This window comes from Hemiscyllium ocellatum, assembly GCF_020745735.1.
Source record: "Hemiscyllium ocellatum isolate sHemOce1 chromosome 27 unlocalized genomic scaffold, sHemOce1.pat.X.cur. SUPER_27_unloc_1, whole genome shotgun sequence".
Taxonomy (NCBI): domain Eukaryota; kingdom Metazoa; phylum Chordata; class Chondrichthyes; order Orectolobiformes; family Hemiscylliidae; genus Hemiscyllium; species Hemiscyllium ocellatum.
The window spans coordinates 5442351-5452668 of NW_026867476.1; positions in this window are offsets into that span (position 1 = coordinate 5442351).

Here is a 10318-nt window from a genome sequence, read left to right on the forward strand (position 1 = left end):
AGAATTTATAACAAAAGATCACAGTATAGTGCAACTGATCAGATATATTGAACAAACCTATATTGTTGTTAAGTCTTTTGTCTTTTAGAATAGGTTGCAAGTTTTAGTTCATTAATGTGTAAATCCCAGAAAGTCTTTGAAGTCAGATCCTGGAGATGATTTAAGGTTTTATATCAATAGGTTACTTCTCAGTTCAGACAATAATGAAATGTGTGAGGTTTGAGTCGATCTGTATCCCAATCTTGAATCAGACTGGTTCTATTTCCAAAGTAGGAATTTACAAATATTACATGTATCGACTGCTTGTAGGTTGTGTGCTTTTTGATCAAAATTGAATGTATCTGCAAATGCAAATTCACCCCATGTCTGTGTGTGCATGACAGCGCGTGTGTCTGTTCACGTCTGTGCATGCTTGAAGTGTGATTGTGATCGAGTATAAACCTGTGAGAGGGTGCAAGTGTTTCAGAGAGGTATGGATAAAAGCGAGGAGTTGCATTTTGCTAAAATAAGGAAGGGCAGGATTTGTATAATTAATGATCAGGCCCTGGGTCGCATTGTAGAACAGAGACGTGGTGGGTTTCAGGTACATTGTTTTTTTTGAAAGTTGCATCATTGGTAGACAGGGTGGTTAAGAGGCGTTCAGTACACTTGCCTTCATTGTTCACACTGTTATGTATAGGAGTTGGGACATCATGTTGGTAAGACCACTTTTAGAGTACTGAGTACAGTTCTGGTCGCCCCGTTATAGCATGTCGGAGAAATTTGCCCAATATGTTAGAGATCACAAAGTGCAGGTCAAAGTGTAATTGACAAACAGTTTATTGCAAGCGATATTGCTGGAAGAAAAACTGACTAGGCTGACACAGAACTGACAATTCTGATCTACCTGTACAGACTTCTCTTCCAAGAGCTAAGGATGAGATCAGTTTTTATAATAATGCTGTGCAATAAGGCTGATTAAGAAATATACAATATATACAATATACAATGTATCTGGCAATGGAGTAATCTAGTTACAATGGAGTAATCTAATTGGAAAACAGTTATCGGATGAATGTCCTGTTCCTTCACACAATGCAACATCCTGACTATCGATGGTTCCATTCCTCTTCACAGGTAGGTGTTACTGTCTCCTCTGAAGTGGTGAGGTGTTCTGGAACAGTACAGGAAGTGGCAAACTCCACAGCAGATGCACTCTGGAAGCAATGTCCTTGCTGGTGCCTCTCTGTCTGACCTGCTCTTTGTGTGGCTTTGGTATTGCTGAGTTGTGAAACTGCCTTTGGGGCTTTGAGATATCTGTGATGCTCTGTCATTGTTAGTGAGGTTGAAGTATATTTCTTTGTCCATGTGTGCTGTCCGGTTTAGCTTGTGAGCCTGCATGGGCATTCTGGGTGTTTTTGGTACAGTTTGGCCAATATTGCTTTTGTGGGTCTATTGTGGGTTGGCAGAGTGGCAGATCTTTTCCCACAATTCCCCCTCTTTTTTTTTCTTCTTTTTGTTTTGCTAGGGGAGGGATGAGCAGGGGCAATGTAGCCAGAGCCAGGGGGATTGTCGAGTGGAGGGGGGGGGGGGGTGTCTAGGTATCAGACAGGCAGCTCTGTGTCCAAGGCTGGTCCAGGAGAGGCTATTTTAGGGGCAGGGATGTTCTCCCAGTGGATCTGTGCTAGCTGAGTGGTGAGGGGGGGCAGAAAGTAACAGAATTGCATGTAGGTGTAAACAGCACAGTTGGATAGCCATGGCTAGCACTCTAAGCCCGGCAATGAAAGCAATGAGGACTATTGGTCCCTGCAGTCACGTTATGCACATGCCCTCTTTCGCAGCAAGTCCAGCACCACCTTGTTTTGCAGAGCCACAGTACAGATGGCAACAGCCTCCACATTCAGCTGGGCGAATGCATCTGCTGTGGAGTTTGCCACCTCCTGTCCTGTGACAGCGAGTTTGTGGGCTTCTACCTGTAACTGTAAGGTTGCAGAGTGGGGTGACATCAGGCAGAGAGCTGCTTCAATGGCAGCGAGGGCTCGTCTGCTGCGTGGCATGGGCTTTGGGAAGGGAGGGGACTGGGAGTGATAAATGAATGGTACCGCAAACCCAACATTGCAGCTCCCAGTCCAGGACAACAGCAGCCAGGGGTAGGCTTTGTGGCCACAGATAAAATAGGTGCCATTGTCCTTCCGGAGATGGCGGGTCTGGGTCCCTATCCAGCTGGTGAGGAAGGTGGTGTTCTCGGTGATCCTGTTGAGGACCTGTCGGTTTAAAATGCTGCCTTCTGCAGTGGATCGGCGTGCTGTGGGGGTTAGGAGCAGGGAGTCAGTGCATCGGCTGCAGCCAGCCTCCCATCCGGGTGGCCATGTGTGTTTCAAATAGATGGATCCTGCAGGTGGACCGTGTGGGCTGGTGTCAGCAATGGTCAGGGCTAGGGGCTCATGGGAGAGGGTGTAGGCCGGGTAAAACCACCCTTTAAATTTGTCCAGGTGGTATCCCGCAGACCTCCAGCGGGCTGGGCTGTTGTCCCCATATTTGGTCATTGCTGGTGGTATTTTGAGTGTGGTAACCTCAGGGGACCTGTCTGGTTCCAGGCACCATTCCGCCATGTCAGAGATATTGAAGGGGATTGAGGCTATGGAAATGCCCCCCGTGAGAGTGGACAGGGACCTAGTACAGACCCAGCAGTGGGTCTGCTTAAATCTCCGAGTATACCCATGGGCCATTTTGAGGAAGATGTTGGCCTGCAAATCACAGTGGGTTATGAAATGTGCTGCGCCTTGGCCCTGTTTACCAGCAAGCCACAGTGTGATGGTCAGACAGATCAGATGGTGATGGCTGCTGCGAGCAGCTGGATTCATCCTCGGTGATCGGAGTGGTGCCTTCCTCTGTGTGGTCCCTGTTCATAGGTTGTGGAGCCCTCTTCCAGCGGGTGGCATGTGTCCATTCGGGCCATCCTTCCAGTTTCACAGCAGTCCAGGTTGTCATCAAGATCAGGTACAGGCCTTTCCACCGAGGGGGGAGAGAATCTTTTTCTAGCGATTTTATCATGGCATAGTCCTCAGGTCGGAATGGATGAATGGGCACTGATTGGGTTGTGGGCAACGCAGCATTGACCTGGTCGTGTGTGGCACTAATCCTCCTGCTAAGGGCCTGGACATACTCTAGTGGGGCCTCTCGTGTCAGAAGCAGGGCTGTGTCTGTGGGGAGTGTCGGGGTTCTGGTGGCAGTGAGCATAGGCTGCCCCATAAGTACTTGAAAAGGGGTGAGCACAGCTGTTCAGTTTGGCTGTGCATGTGTAGCACAGAGGGCAAGTGGCAAGGCGTCTGACCAGGTCAGTCCTGTTTTCTGGGGGGTTTTAGTCAGTGTGGTCTTCAGGATGCCATTCATCCGCTCGACCATGCCTGATGACTTGGGTTGGGAGTGGATGGGGTGTCACCATGGTATCCCCAGTGCCTCACTAATGCCGGTCACAAGCCAAGCCTTGAAGTGCATCCCCCTGTCCGTCCGGAAATTCCAAATCTGGGGATGACATCCTTTAGGAGGCATTTTGCTACCATTCGTGCATCATCCTTTCTTGTGGGAAATGCTTCCACCCATTCAGAGAATATGTCTCTGATGACCAGGATGTACTTGTAACCCTATGTTTGGGCCATGTGTGCGAAGTCAATCTGTAAGCGGCTGAAAGGTCCTTCAGAGACTGACAGGTGGTCATACTTGGCAACTGGCTTCCCTGCATTGTTCTGCTTGGGCAGTGGCAGTGAATCCTGGTGCATACTAGAACTGATTCAGTATGCATCATACCCCCTAGGGCCAGTGTGTGTAGGTGGGCTCTTGGGCAAATGATGCGGCCATCAGAGTGTATTAACAGGCTGAGGGAAGGAGATTGTGTGGTCCCAAGTGTCCTTTTCCTGCTGTGGACCAGCTTCTTGGATAGCTGGCACTGCCTCCATGGGGTCAGGGAATATTGGGGCCTTCACTATTCTGGGGACCTGCAGCATGTAATTGGTGGGGTGCAGTGCGACTTCCAGGCTGCTGTGTCAGCGGAGGCATTCCCGAGGGTGACCAGGTCAGTGGCTGAGGTATGGGCGTGGCATTTGATAATTGCTAGGGCTGAGGGTAACAGGGCTGCTTCCAGGAGATTAGAAATCAGTGTAGTATGTTGTAGTGGATGACTCCGAAGGCATATCTGGAGTCAGGATCAATGTTTGCTGTGTGTTCTTTAGCAATGACACAAGCCCTAGTGAGCACAAACGGCACCGCAGCTTGTGCAGATGTGCCTTCTGACTCCAGAACTGTGAATAGAGATCAGAGGGCATATCCTGCCAGTGTGCAGTGGTCTGAGGGCCTGAAGGATAAACCATCTGTATAGAGTATGAGGTCAGAGTTGTCTAGAGATGTTTTAAAGAGGTCAGGGCACGGGGTGATGACCTGTTGGACAACGTCTAAACAGTCGTGGGCGTCTATAATGGTGACATGAGTAGGGTGGCGGGATTCAGGACAGGGGCACGTTGTAGGGACAGGTTGGCTTTAGATAGTAAAGCGACCTCATCACCAGTTTTCTGGGTGGCAGTGAAATGTTGCTGCTGGAAATGGAGTAATCTAGTTTCAGTGATGCTAATTGGAAAACCATTATCGGAGGAATATCCTCATTCTCTACTTAAAGCTACATTCTGACAGTGTGGATGTGTCCAGAGCTTCCATTCCTCTTCGCAGGTCGGTGCTCATGTCTCCTCTGAAGTGGTGAGGTTCTCCCATTGTCCTGTCCTGGGAGCAATGCTCTTGCTGGTGCCTCTCTGTCTGACCGGTCCTTTGTGTGGCTTTGGTGTTGCTGGGTTGTGAAACTGCCCTCGGGACTTTGAGATGGCTGTGGTGCTCTCTCATTGTTAGTGGGTGCTTGAAGTGTACAGGTATTTCCTTGTCTGCGCGTGCTGTCTAGATTCGCTTGTCAGCCTGCTTGGTCCCTACTGAGGCATTCTGGGTGTTTTGGTACATTTTGGCCAATTTTGTTTTTGTGGGCCTATGTGGGTGGGCAGGGTGGCAGATCTTTTCTCACATAAATTAGCAGGAATACTTGGAATCCTGAGAAGGATTCAAGTGATTCCGAAAGAGATGTTGCATCCCTTGGACTATTGTTGTCAGGAATGTCCGAAACGTTGAATCTCCTGTTCCTTGGATGCTGCCTGACCTGCGCTTTTCCAGCAACACATTTTCAACTCTGATCTCCAGCATCTGCAGTCCTCACTTTTTTTTTTCCCTTGGACTGTTCCCAGAAAGTGATTGAATGATCAAGATTCATGTAAATATTCGTGGGAACTCTTGCAGGGAAGTAAAGAAAACTAGATTTATAATTTAAGGTCAGACATGTTATTCTACTAAATTACTCCAGTTAATTGGTATTTTTTTCCTTTGTTTAAAAATGTGAAAACTTAATGAACAGTTTCTCCAGTTAATCACTGGGTATTCAAATTTCTCTTCAGAATTAGAGGTCATAACAAACGTGGGAGTCATTGTGGGATTTTGAATCTGCAGCGTTTGCTTGGTAAAATTTGAATGAACAATATTTCAAAGAGAATTTTATCATCTTTAGTACTGAGACTTTCTGGAGAGGAAAGATTTGCCCTTGTGTGTTTTCCAACACTTAATCAAGGTCAGTTCAATAGAATAAGCAGACAGGTTGATGCTGGAGTTGAGAGCTGGGGCAAAACATAAGAAATAATGCAGGCAGTAGCACAGCAATTAGGGTTAGAAAATTAGTCAAAAATATAAAATCAGGTTGGAAAGTTTCATCAGGTTATTTTTTTTGTGATTTTTTAAATTAAGTACTAGTTTTGTGGATAAAGAGATGGCAGATGAATTGAAAAGAGTTTGAATGTCTTTACTAAAGAGGATACAAGTAACACCCTCATACTAGCTGTAAAGCAGGAATTGAAAGGGAGGGAGGAACTGAAGAAAATTACAATTACCAGGGAAGTAGTACTGAGTAAACTGTTGGAACTATGAGTTGCCAAGTCCCAGGTACCTGAAAGATTTCATCCTTGACTCTTAAAGAAAAACTAGGTAGTGAAATAGTTAATTTGTTTTAATTTTCCAAACCTCATTAGTTTCAGGGAAGGTTTCTTTAGACTGGGAGACACCTTTTCTTGAAAAAGGGAGATCGAGAACAGGAAACTGCAGACCATTTACCTTAACATACGTCATGGGGAAAATGTTCAAAGCTATTAACAAAGCTGATATGACAGGGCACTTGTCTAAGTTCAAGGTATTCAGCAGTGTGAATGTGTTTTTGTCAATATGAAATAATGTAATAATTTTTTGAGGAACTGCCGCTCCCCACTGCGAGTGAGCTGATGAATCTCCAGTGTGGACAGGGAATGAAATCTCTTCCCTCAGTCCCCACATTTCCATGACATCTCTGCAGTTCTGGTGTCCTTTTGGCTCTGTGTTTCTTTATGAACAATTGAAAGTGTGACCACAATCAGAAAACGTGTACAGTCACCCCTTACTGCGAATAGTGTAATGTTTCTTCAATCTGTGTAACTGGTTAAAACTTCTTCCCACAGTCAGCTCACAGGGCCACTCTCTCTCTCTCTCAACAAGGGTAAAAGACATACAAAAATTGAGCAGCCGGATAAAATGCAAAAGCAATAAGATTTTGAGGCACAGGACAAAAAAATTGAGACTGCTTTTTCTCTCCCCCTATGGGCGTTTGGACACTTAGTGACAAATTTTAAGTCCCGTGTTCCCACAAAGCATACAACGCATATTTGCCAGTCGTCAGAAAAGCAGTGCGTATGCCCACTGGTGTCAGCAAAACACTGGGCATTCTCATCGCTGCCAGCAAAAATGATGCGAGACCTTCTTTTGATGGACGATTGGGGAACTCTGGAGGACCGGAAGGAGACGAGTCCTCCTGCCAATCAGAGTCGCCCTATTGTCTGAATGGGGATGTTGGACCATGACCATCTGAAGTTGGTTGACCTGCTCTTTTCTGTCTGAATGAAGATTGAGCTTTGCCCAGACTCCAAATTCCTCCTTCTATCCAATATCTGTGAGTACGGTATTCTCTTTTCTTGCCCCTTTTTCCATTTCTCTTTTATTCTGGGGTTCAATTGTTGACTTGCAGCGACTGAAAGGAAAGGAGTGAACCCGGGAGGGGACAGACTCTGGAAATGTTGGTCCAAGATTGTGTCAATTGGCAAAATAGAAGGCAGGAGACTGGAAGAACACAGCAAGCCAGGCAGCATCAGGAGTTAGAGAAGTCGACGTTTCGGGTGTAACCCTTCTTCAAGACTGGGATGGGTGTTGAGGGAGGTGCAGATAAAGATAATCTTGAAACACCTCGAAAAGGACATGTGCTATTCACCTCCTCTATACCCCTCATGACTTTATAAACCTGTATAAGGTCACCTGTCAACCTCCTGTGCTTCAGTGAAAAAGAGTGTGGTGATGGAAAAGCACAACAGGTCAGGCAGCATCCGAGGAGAATCGAGGCTTATGCTCCTCTGATGCTGCCTGAGCTTTTTCAACACCACACCCTCTACTATGATCTGCAGTCCTCCCCTTCCAGTGAAAAAGTCACAGCCTATTCACCTATATGCAAGTAGATTCATATCTAGTTATGATCTGTTCAATGCTGATCCAGGTTCAAAAGACCAAATGGCCTACTTTTGCTCCCAATTCTTTTCTAGGACATCAACAGACCATGAGACATAGTAGCAAAAATTATGCCAGTCACCCCATTGGGTCTGCCCCACCATTTGATCATGACTCGAGTTTCTCAACCCCTTTCTCCCTGTAACCCTTAATACTCAAGAACCTATCTATCTTGTATTAAATATACTCAATGACCTTTCCTTCACTGCCTTCTGTGGCAGTGAATTCCATAGATTCCTTGCTCTCTAGCTAAAGAAGTTACTCCTTATCTCCTTTCTAAAAGGTCTTCCATTTACGCTAAGGCTGTGCCCTCGGGTCCTAGTCTCTCCTTCCAATGGAAGCATCTTCCTAGCCTCCACTGTGCCCAGGCCATTCACTATTCTGTATGTTTCAATTAGATCCCCCCTGTGTATGGGCCTGTTAATCAGCATGAATCAGATCCTTCAAGATGTGGGACAGCAGGGAATAGGTTCAGCAAATTGAGAATGGAGGGAGTGTGTGTGGAATGGAGATTTTCAGCTTTTTGGGAATGAGAGGGGAAAGAAAGTTTGATATAAAGTAGAATTGATTGGATGGACCGATGTCCCGGGGAGTTAGGGTTGGAGTTTATTTTGGAGAAATGTGAGGTGTTGCATTTTGGTCAAGCAATCCAGGCAGGACTGACTCAGGTAAGGGGAGTGTTGCAGAACAAAGAGACCTTGGCGTGCGGATTCAGAATTCCTTGAAAGCGGAATTTCCGGAAGATACAATAGTGAAACAGGTATTTCGTATGCTTTCCTTTATTGGTCAGAGCATTGAGTGTAGGAGTTGGGAGGTCAGGTTGCGCTACACAGGATATTGGTTACACCCATTTGCATTCAGTTATGGCCTCCCTGCTATCGGAAAGATGTTGTGAAACTTTGAAAGGGGTCAGAAAAGATTTACAAGGCTGTTGCCAGGGTTTGAGGTACAGAGACAGGGTTGTTTTCCCCAGAACTTCAGAGGCTGAGGGGTGCCCTGAATGACGTTCATAGGGGGCATGGCTAGTGTGAATATCCAAAGTCTTTTCCCCAGGGTAGTCAAACTAGAGGGCATATATTTGAGGTGAGAGGGGAACGATTTAAAAGGGACCCAAGGGGCAGCTTTTTCACACAGAGGGTGGTGCATGCATGGAACAAGCTGCCAGAGGAAGTTGTGGAGACTGGTACAATGACAACATTTAAAAGGCATCTGGATGGTTATATGAAGAATAGGAAGGGTTTAAAGGGATATGGACCACATGCAGGCAAATGAGACTCAATCAATTTAGGATATCTGTCGGCACGGACAGGTTGCGGTGAAGGGTCTCTTTCCATGCTAGATTACGTTGATCACCTTCGGTGAAAGCAGAAGTGTTGTGAAGGCTGGACTTTCAGAGCAGCTTTCAAATATGCTTTGCCCTCACTGGGAGCAGAAAAAGTCACAATAAATTCTTTGCTGTGTGAGACAGCAATTCAGTGAGTACATCTGCGATTTTAGTGGAAAGTGGGAACTGGGGGGATGAAACCCTACCCTATCCAGTCATTTCTGCTCGTGGACGAGATGAGGCATAAGATTACGGGGAGTAGATTTAGGACAGAAATGAGGAGGAACTGTTTTTCCCTGAGCATAGTGACTCTATGGAATTCTGTGCCCAAGAAAGCAGTAGAGGCAGCTTCATTAATTATGTTCACGACACAATTGGATGGGTTTTTGCATGATAGGGGAATTAAGGGTAGTTTCGATAATGCAGGGGGGAGGAGCTGAGACAAAGGATATATCAGCCATGATCTTAATGAATGGCTGATTAGGCTTGATGGGCCAAATGGCCTACTCCTGCTTCTGTTACGATGTTATAACCCTTCATTTCCCATAGCTAACCCACCTAACCTGAACATCCCTCAGCACTGGAGGCAACTTAGCATAGCCAATCCAAATCAAAGCTGGTGAGCAATGTAGCAATATAGAAAATGAACATCAGAGAATGATAGAAAGGGACAGGAGAGTAAATATACCAGCAATCAAAACTGAATTAGAAAGATCACAAAAATTGAAACTAAAAATGGTGTGCATTGTAACAAAAGTGAATGAATGAAGCGCACACATCGAAGAGAATAATTATGATCTGAAACTCCTTAAGATATATAGCTTTCGGATGACAAGGTTGGATCCTGAATATTGAGGGGGTAGTCAAATGGGAAGCTAGGTAAAGGCAGAGGGTTGGCATTGCTAATCAAAGCACTGATCACAGGATAGTCTGGTGTTCGTTCGGATTTCAGGTCCTGATGTCGGTCTGTTCTCAACTCTGCTGGATTTATGCTGAAGCTTTGACGCCCCCTCTCTTCCTTTGACAACAATAAAACATTCAGTCAATCAAGCCCCAACCCACAATCTCCCAGCCTGTCAACCATCCAGACAGACTGTAATCAAAGCAGGGGATCAAACGAGAAAAAATGAAAAGACATTCGAAATAAATGGGTGCTAGTGTTTAATGTTTGTTCATTCAGAAGTAAACCAGAAATGGGGGTCTCTCAGGATTCATGTAGTGCCTGACTTTAGATATTCTTTCTCCTTTACATTTAACTATTATTACTCAGCTATGATGTACAACAATATTTACACCAACAGAAATAAGGTATCTGTTCTCAAATAGGTATGGAGATATACAGGATGGATGAAGACA